Source organism: Pinus tabuliformis, chromosome Q (assembly GCF_031772625.1).
Source record: "Pinus tabuliformis cultivar Carrire ecotype Pingquan chromosome Q, CPIR1, whole genome shotgun sequence".
NCBI lineage: Eukaryota > Viridiplantae > Streptophyta > Pinopsida > Pinales > Pinaceae > Pinus > Pinus tabuliformis.
The window spans coordinates 1,166,382,662-1,166,392,034 of NC_142296.1; the positions used below are offsets into that span (position 1 = coordinate 1,166,382,662).

General features: G+C 42.2%; 1 pseudogene; it reads right to left on the minus strand.

The window, feature by feature from the left end:
* Positions 1-1,340: 1,340 nt before the first annotated feature.
* Positions 1,341-4,468, minus strand: LOC149223829 (cellulose synthase-like protein D2; annotated as a pseudogene).
* Positions 4,469-9,373: the final 4,905 nt, after the last annotated feature.

Here is a 9,373-nt window from a genome sequence, read left to right on the forward strand (position 1 = left end):
TTGGACGTACACTAGTGTGGTTGAGAGATTCTCTCAACCACACACTAAACTAGGAGAAACTAAATTCCTATTATGTAGGAACAAACTCCTCAAATGGAGAATTACAACCATAGACAAGTAGGAATTAATTATTTCTAACTCCCCCCCTTAATGACTACTTGTCATGATAGTCAAATCCACCACCATCAGGCGAATTGCATGTACAGAACTTCCAAAAAACAAAGAGAGATCAGTGCCTTTCTAAGCCAAATATTCATGTCCAAATAACAATCGCAAACAGTTGCGCTGATTGCGCCTTTCGACGCAACTGTCAGATAGAAAAGTGCACCAACCCTCTTATGCTCAGACACACCAATATCTGAGACCGTGGGCCAAGTGTTATCGCAGTCCACCTGCTCCTACGAGCACAAAGCTGCCGTGTACATGTTAGCCACTCAGGCAATATACCACCACCGAGCAAGTCCGATCTACCACCACCGGGCAAATCTGCGAACTTCAATATGCCACCACCGGGCAAGTCCGATCTACCACCACCGGGAAAATCCGCCAACTTCAATATGCCACCACCGGGCAAGTCCGATCTGCCACCACCGGGCAAATCCAGAACTTAAATGTGCCACCACCAGGCAAGTCCTGTAGCCATTAAGGCTCTGTATGTGGTTTCTGGCTCACCACAAACCATCACTTTACAGTGACAAAAGATGGTTTCAGGCTGACCATAAACCATTACAAAGTGGTTTTGAGATCACCACGAACTTTCAGATGCCTTTACAACTTACATTTCATTCCTCATTTTGGAGTTTCTGGGTACATACAATGATTATTACAACATGCTAGGGAGTCTATTCCACAAACCACACTAACTCAAACAAACATCTACTTTGTTGTCCACCATAAAAGTTGTCGTTGCTCCTTTAGTGTCACTGTTGCACAAAATTAATATTTGGTGCAATTCAACCTTATTACCCACCACATAGTACATTTGCATCATCTTTCTGATTTAATTGTCTTGGATTTACCTGCATGATTTGTTAGAGTAGCTAATTCTAACAAAACCACTCCATTGAGTTAGCTAAGCTCAATGCTTATAATTCCAAAACATTTATAAATACCACATTTTACTGTTGCAGTGGCAGAATATTACCAAAGAAACTTGAACCCAACTGTTATGGCTCGTCCATCACCATGCTAACCAGCCCTCATTTCAAACTAATGGCCTCCATAGCACTTTTCCAAGTAAAAGTAATCCTCCGCCCAGACTTTCTCTGCCACGAGAAATCCATATACAAGGCAAATCATAAGAAGCCCTTCGTTTTTCTAATACAAAACAGCGAGATACATCAACTCTTGTCCTCTGTATCATGAAGGCTCCTGCTTCCGGGCCAAGAAGCATAATCGTTAACTACGGCATTCATGTACAGGGCACAAATCATAAGTAGCAAGGCTCCTGCTTCCGGGCCAATTAGACTATACTGCATTCATATACAGGGCAGATCATAAGTAGACAAAGCAGTACAATCATTTAGTACTTAAAACTCTGCAAACGTCAAACAAACAACAACGTTGTAAAATACAGAAAAAGAATTCTGCCAGTCAAAACAGACAAATGCTAATCTGCCCTCGGTTCCTGACAAACATCACGGGCCTCAGAGCTAAAATAGCAAGAAGACCTGACCATACAAAGACAATAGTAGGTGTCTTTCCTCTCCTGCCCATCAAGCCCTTAGCAAACGGATAGAGATGCGCCAGCACCCAAAAGCTGAAGAAAACTCCACCAATGAGTTTGCTCCATTGAGGGATCTCACTATAAATTGTCCTTGAAAATCCAACAGCTATAGCTATGAGGTTAATCATCATTATTGTAATTGGTGGAATCATAAGGGAAGTCCACTTCACTATGTAAAGATCAGCAAACATATCATCAATATCCTCACCTCCAGACTTAGAAGTCCGTGTGAAAGAAATTTCTATTCCAGCAATAACCTTCAACAACCCTTGCAAGACGGCTGCCAAGTGAGCACTAGTACCCCCTATCAACCAGAACTGTTCATTTCTCCACCATTCTTCTAATTCAATACCAGACCACTTAATCTATTGAGATATGCTACTCGTTGTAGGAATTTCAAACGGGAGCTTCCAAGAAGTGCATTATTACGTGAGAAAAAATATTTCCACAGAACCTGTTGCCCATCGAAGAACCTGATGCAATCTGTCTGTCAGATTAATCGGAGCTGTGCCCCTGAAAGCATCCCTCTTCGTTACACAGTAAATAGACCTCCAACCCTTAATATGCATACGATATCCAGTGACAACATCTTCAGTTACAGAACCATAAATCCAACCTACATTCTCTCCCCACTCTGTCTTGTCCTCATACCAGCAAGAAATCACACTTACAGCTTCTGCAACAGTGGAAGCATCAAGAGGCTCACGAGGAGCCGTCAGAGCACCTGGTGGTCGTCCATTCTTTACACCAGGGTGGTCTTCCAAGGGTCGGCCCTGAAACTCTGCAACAGGAATGGAATCTGCCAGAAGAGTGGAGTTGCCAAACTTCTTAGGGATAAGAGCTGATTCCATCTCCTCCTCATCACCATCACCTAAATTAAGGGCACGTCCCTCTATGTCACCACGAGTTTTGCTGCTCTTCTTTTCCCTACCACAGCAACCAGTGTGCTCCTTTGCCCTTGGAGGGTCAAACCCATACAAAGCTATTCGTCGGAACACACAACCTGTTCCCACATATACAGGACCCTGCAACCCATCAGGAGCCCTCATATTGACGTCAAAAAACACTGTATTGTGATTTGCATACCGATCACTGGGATCTATTCCCTCAAATCTCTGAGGAAATTGAACATAGCAGATACGATCCCCTCCACGATCCATCATAAAGCACAATTCACGCTTCTCCTCCACGCAGTGAACAAAGCATGCAACACTCAGATCTCTCGGCCAAAAATTTCTTTCTCTATCAAAAACCTCTGCTGATTGTCTCGAGGAATAGTGGTTTCCAATGCATCAAACAGAGCAGAATAATGGAAAAGTGCCTCTCGGAACCTTGTTATAAAGAAGGAAGCATTGTATGCTCCGTTTACCACACCTTGTATAAAAACTCGAGGATTCATGCTTCGAATCTTGTTCAGCACAATATTTCTGGGGCTATCCTGAACCACAGTCTCATCCAGCAAATTCCACAACCTGTACAGGCAGTTTACCACCAGTACCTCATCACTCCTGAGGCCAAGTTCTTCCACATCTAGGTTCTCCCACTTTGTTGCAATAGCCTGGTATTCAAAGGGCACACCGAAAGATTTTGCATAGTCTTCCAGTCTGCGCCCAGTCTCTTCAATTCTCTCTGCTGGTCTAAATCCAGGTTGGGGAAACTCGATTCCAGTTATGCGAAGTTGCCGTCGACTTTGGGTGTCGGTGGCGTCAACGGCAACCTCCTCCTCGGCCGTGCGGTGGCTAACTCCTCTGTGAACCCCCCCAGATCGCTTCTTCTCGGCAGTGCGGTGGCTAACTCCTCCGTGAATCCCCCCAGATCGCTTCTCCTCGGGGATACGAAGGCGAGCTTGTGCATTTGAAGGCAAGAAAACAATTTGTTCACACTGGTTGCTCACATTGTCTTTCTGAAATCCAAAAATATATTGTAGAAGATCCAGAATTTCCAGGTTCCGCATCATTTATGCAGTCATTTCTACACACAATACCGCCGGATAAGATCTCGGCGTCCACTCTCCCAAAACAAGCGCTCGTGAGCTGCTGCCATTGCATCTCGTCCAGCGCGTTGCCACCGAAAATCTTCAACTCCTCCGCGAGAACCTCGGGGAGGCATTCTTTACAGAACAAGACCACCTGCGATCCGCCATGGCCATCGTAGACGCAAAAAAAAATGCAGCACCAGATCACTCTTCGTATTGCCTATCAATGGCCCTGGCACACCCAAAACTGCACACACAAAATCGCATACACAGTAAACACCAAACTCTTTATTTCCTTAGCCCAGGAGGGGCCAGGCCCTCACAGGCTCTGGTACCAAGATAAAATTGCACACAACAATATATTCTCTATTATATATGAATGAGGAAATTACACACATATTTATACAATCAATAGTCTCAAGATAGGAATTCTATCTTGGACGTACACTAGTGTGGTTGAGAGATTCTCTCAACCACACACTAAACTAGGAGAAACTAAATTCCTATTATGTAGGAACAAACTCCTCAAATGGAGAATTACAACCATAGACAAGTAAGAATTAATTATTTCTAACTAAGGGAACAGAAGAACCCATAGAAAAGGATCAATATGGCACAAAAGACAAGGAGGTAGAAGACAAAGAACAGGAAACTAAAGACAAAAAACACAAGGGACCCTGCAAACCCAAAATAGATATAACTCCCAGGGTGATTTTAAATAATCCAGAGCTGCAGGCGTACAAGGAACACATGGGGACATATGCCATCATCTGTAAGTTCATGGGACTATGGCCCACTGAAAAAGCCCTACAGTCGTGGATCAAATACCACTGGAAACCTAAAGGAGGCATAGAGCTTCATCTTGGGTCCAAGGGTTTCTTCACGGTGGTGTTCAAAAATATTGAAGACAAGGACAGAATATTTGAAGGAGGGCCCTACTTCTTTACTGCTGCAGGGCTCTACATGAGACCATGGATAATGAACTTTGTCCCAGAAAAGGAGACTTTCACCTCAGTTCCGGTCTGGGTAAGGCTCTACTCTCTACCTCTTGATTACTGGCAAAATGAATCGTTAGCTGCCATAGGGAATAAATTAGGTCGCTACGTTAAAGCCTCTGAAGCCACTAGAAGAGGAAAATATACTTCCTTTGCTAGAATATGTGTGGAAATGGATCTATCAGGAGCTCTGCCAGAGGAGATAATCCTGGAAGTTTTTGATGAAGAATGGGTGCAAACAGTAGATTATGAGCACATTCCATTCAGATGTCGCAAATGCCATGAACATGGACATCTCTTCAGAGACTGTCTACTCAACAAAGAAATAAATAAAAGTAGAAGTAATACAATGAAAGAATCAGATGGCTTTCAGAAAGTGGTTAACCGAAGTAAAGGAAGTAAAAGAGGGCCGAAAAATCAGCAGTGCGAAGGACAACAGTTTAGGCAGAACAATTTTCAGGTGCTTCAGGAAGAGGAAGAGATTACTAAAGAAGATCAAGCTATGGAAGGGAGTTCTGCAGAAAAGGAGGAAAGGAAAAACCTAGAACAAACACAAAATGATGGGAACCAGAAAGAAGCCACTATGAGCGATGTGGAACAGGAAATAGATCAGGAAATGACCCAGAATGATACGGACCCAGAGGACCATGAACTACTAGAAATTCTTGACAAAGAAAACCTAGACCTAGAAGGCTTCTTGAGGCAGGGTACCACGAGGGGAGTGGATTCGCTACCTCAAGAGGAACTCAGCAGAATACAACAACTGTTTCTATGGAGATCGCAAACTGGGAAGTCAGAGCGATGTAACAACATAGACAAGCAGGACAACAGAGGCGTGAAAACGATGAAAACTACACTGGGACCAGTTAATAGAAACCCAGGCAAGAAAAGAGGAAGGAAAAAGCAGAATGAACTCTTGATGGAGTGTGGAAAGCTGATGATTGATTCAGGTAAGATGAAAGATCTAGCCAGCTACTCCTTTACAAATCTTTTATAATGAAGTTGACATCTTGGAATATTAGAGGTCTAGGGAGTAAGAGAAAGCAGAGAATGCTTAGCAACAAAATGAAACAAGAAACGTCGGATATAATGTTTATCCAAGAAATGAAATGTTCCATTCAAAAGGTAAGACATATCCACAGTAAATGGCTTAGCAGCTATGAGTTTCTCGAAGTAAAAGCAGAGAATATAGCAGGGGGTTTACTTACTCTTTGGAATCCCCACAAAATTGGCATTCTGGATGCCTCTTGTCAATTGTCATTCAACCAGTAGGAGAAAGGGATACCTTTCTGGTCACAAATGTTTATGGTCCTTAGAGAATAGATGACAAACTTAACTTTCTGGATACCCTGGTGGATCTCAGGAGCAGACATGCAGATATACCCTGGATCATGGGAGGGGATTTTAACATGATTAAGTCCCTTTTAGAGAAGAAAGGAGGAACAAGATCTCTAAGTAAAGACTCCATGGCCTTCCAAACTTTTTCTGACAACATAAAACTTGTTGATACTAATTGGAATACTGGCCTATTTACTTGGAATAACAGGAGAGGAGGAGATGCCCTAGTCGCCTCAAAGCTAGACAGATTCTTCATCTCTGAGAATCTTATGCTAGATGGGAAAGAGGTAACAGCATGAGTTCTTCCCTTTGGAGGCTCAGATCATTGGCCAATCCAATTGGAAATCAAGGGTATAGGTACTCCTAGAAATAAACCCTTCAGATTTGAAAATATCTGGCTGTCACACCCAGACTTCACAAGCAACATTGAGAAATGGTGGTCAGAGGACTTGCAGGTTCAGGGAACCAGAATGTATCTTCTCCACAAGAGACTAAAGCACATAAAATGTCGACTTAAGGAATGGAATAGGAAGGATTTTGGTAATATTTTTGAAGAAAAGAGAGTAGTGGAAAACAAAATGCAGGCTCTTAACCAGACTCTAATCAAGGAAGGTTTTGATAAAAATATCAGTGAACAAGTGGATAAACATTATAAAAAATGGGAGGATCTATGTAAACAAGAGGAAATATTTTGGAGACAAAAATCCAGAGTTCAATGGTTAAAATAAGGAGAGCGCAACACTAAGTTCTTTCATAGAACCACCATGGCCAATAGAGTTCACAATAATATCTCTTCAACCAAGAATGAAGCAGGGAACTTTAGATATCCCATAAAGCTATAGAAGTTGTGTTACTCCACCACTTCCAAGGTATAACACAGGAAAATATTTCAGACAGAGAGCAAACTATCAGGGAGATTACTAGAAACATATCGAAACTGGTTTCCAGGGAGGACAACTTCAACCTCAATAGACCAGTGATGGAAGGGAAGTTAAAAGATGTAATCAAAGACATGCAGAATGGCAAAGCACCGGGCCCAGACGGTTTCAATGTGGACTTTTTCAAAGCTTGTTGGAACATTGTTAAGCAGGACATATTGAATGTGGTGGAGGATTCCAGGTCAAATAAAACCATTCTGAAAGCCCTCAATACTTCCTTCATAGCCCTGATCCCCAAACAGGAGATTGCTCTTACTCCGGATAAATACAGACCCATAGCCCTATGCAACGTAATCTACAAGATTATATCAAAGGTTGTGGCTAACAGACTCAAACCTTTGCTTCCAGTCCTAGTTTCTGGGGAGCAATCAGGTTATGTGGAAGGCAGACAAATTCTGGATAACATCATTCAAGCGCAAGAAGTGGTGCACTCTTTAACTAGCAAGAAGCAGGCGGGTATGATCATGCAATTAGATATTTCCAAGGCTTATGACAAGGTAAACTAGGTCTACCTTAAGAAAATGCTGATCGCTTTTGGATTTGATCATATCTGGGTTAGATGGGTAATGGCTCTGGTAACCTCCTCCAGCTTTTCTATTTTGGTCAATGGCTCCCCCTCAGAGATTTTCAGTCCTTCTAGAGGCCTCAGACAGGGAGACCTGCTATCCCCCTTTCTTTTTATTATCTTGATGGAAGGGTTGGGGAGAGCTATTAAGCAGGCGCAATCTTCAGGAAAGATTAAAGGCCTGAAGCTTACTGATAATGGGCAAGCTCTGACTCACCAACAATTTGTAGATGATACCATGCTTCAGGGACTCCCCACAGTCCAAGAAGCTTCTAACTACAAAAGAATTCTGAATCTTTTTGCCTCGGCTTCAGGTATGGAAGTAAATCTCTCCAAATCAAAAATCTTTTTCTTCAATACCAATATTGCTATTCAGAAAAATATCTCCAGAATTCTTGGCTTCCAAAGGGATTCCCTTCCTTCAAAATATTTAGGAGTCCCTCTAACGGCAAAACCATTACACAAAAGTATATGGGAACCTTTGATCAACAAGTTACAGGATAAAGTCAGTAAATGGACCATCAGATCTTTAAACCTTGCTGGTAGACTAGTTCTTACAAAAGCAGTGCTTCAAGCAATCCCCATCTTCATGTTATCAGCCCTCCCAGCCCCAAAAGGGGTCCTTCAGCAACTTAGGGATATTCAAAGAAACTTCCTTTGGGGTAGGGAGGAGACTAAGAGGAAACGACCCTTGGTGTGATGGGATAAAATTTGTAAGCCCCAGAACCATGGGGGGCTAGGATTGGATGATCAAGAGATTCTGAGTAAGGCTCTAGGGGCCAAACTTTGGTGGCGCTGGGTTCAGCAACCAGATACTCAATGGGCAAAGATATGGAAAGAAAAATATGCTAATTCCTGGTAGAACAATGATCTTATAAGAATGTCAAGAAATATAAAAGGTTCTTATATTTGGAACAAAGCCTGGGAAAATAGAAGAATAGTACAAGAGAATAGCTTCTGGGAAATCAGAGACGGAGATCTTGCTCTTTTCTGGGAAGATAAATGGCAGCAAGAATCAATTCTGGTAAAATAAGATTTCCTAGATCTTAAACATGAGTCAGATTCACAAGGTTTAATAAAGGTCAAGGATTTTTGGATACATTCTCCGCTTTCAGAAAATTGGAGAATCTGGAGAAACATAGATTGCAGCAATAACATTCTCCTGAAAACTAAAGCAGAGGAGCTCAGGAAAATTATAGAACACAGGAAGATCTTAGTGGTAGAGGGACAAGACCAACTGAGATGGGGAGATAACAAAGAGGGTACATTCAATCTTAAGGAAGCAAAAACATTCTCCTTGAGCTAAATCCCCTGGTTCCAAATAAAATCTGGCAAAACCTTTGGAAACATCCAGGCTGGATGAAAATCAAACTCTTCATGTGGATCGTTTATCACAAGAAAATTCTGACTTGGGATAACATAAGAAAGAGAGGTGTACAGGGGTCTTCAAGATGCCTGCTATGTGAAGCTCAAGAAGAAACCTTGGAACATTTACTCAACAATTGCATTTTCACATCCTGGTTATGGGATTTATTTGCTGCAATCTTTCAACATTCTGATAGGGACAGAAGGAGCATCATTAGTACCCTCACCAATTGGAGGAAATTTTTTTCGGATAATGAAATTCTTAACTCAGCGTGGGCTCTTATTCCAAGCTTCATCATATGGAACGTGTGGAAGGAGAGGAACAAAAGAATTTTTAAGGGTGAAAGGAAAACCCCTCAAAAACTATTGGAGTTAATCCTAAAACAGCTCAAGGAGACTGTCAGTATCACTGTTCGCATCCTCCCCAAAAATCCCCCCCTCAGACACAGATTTAAAGACTTTCAGGCAGCT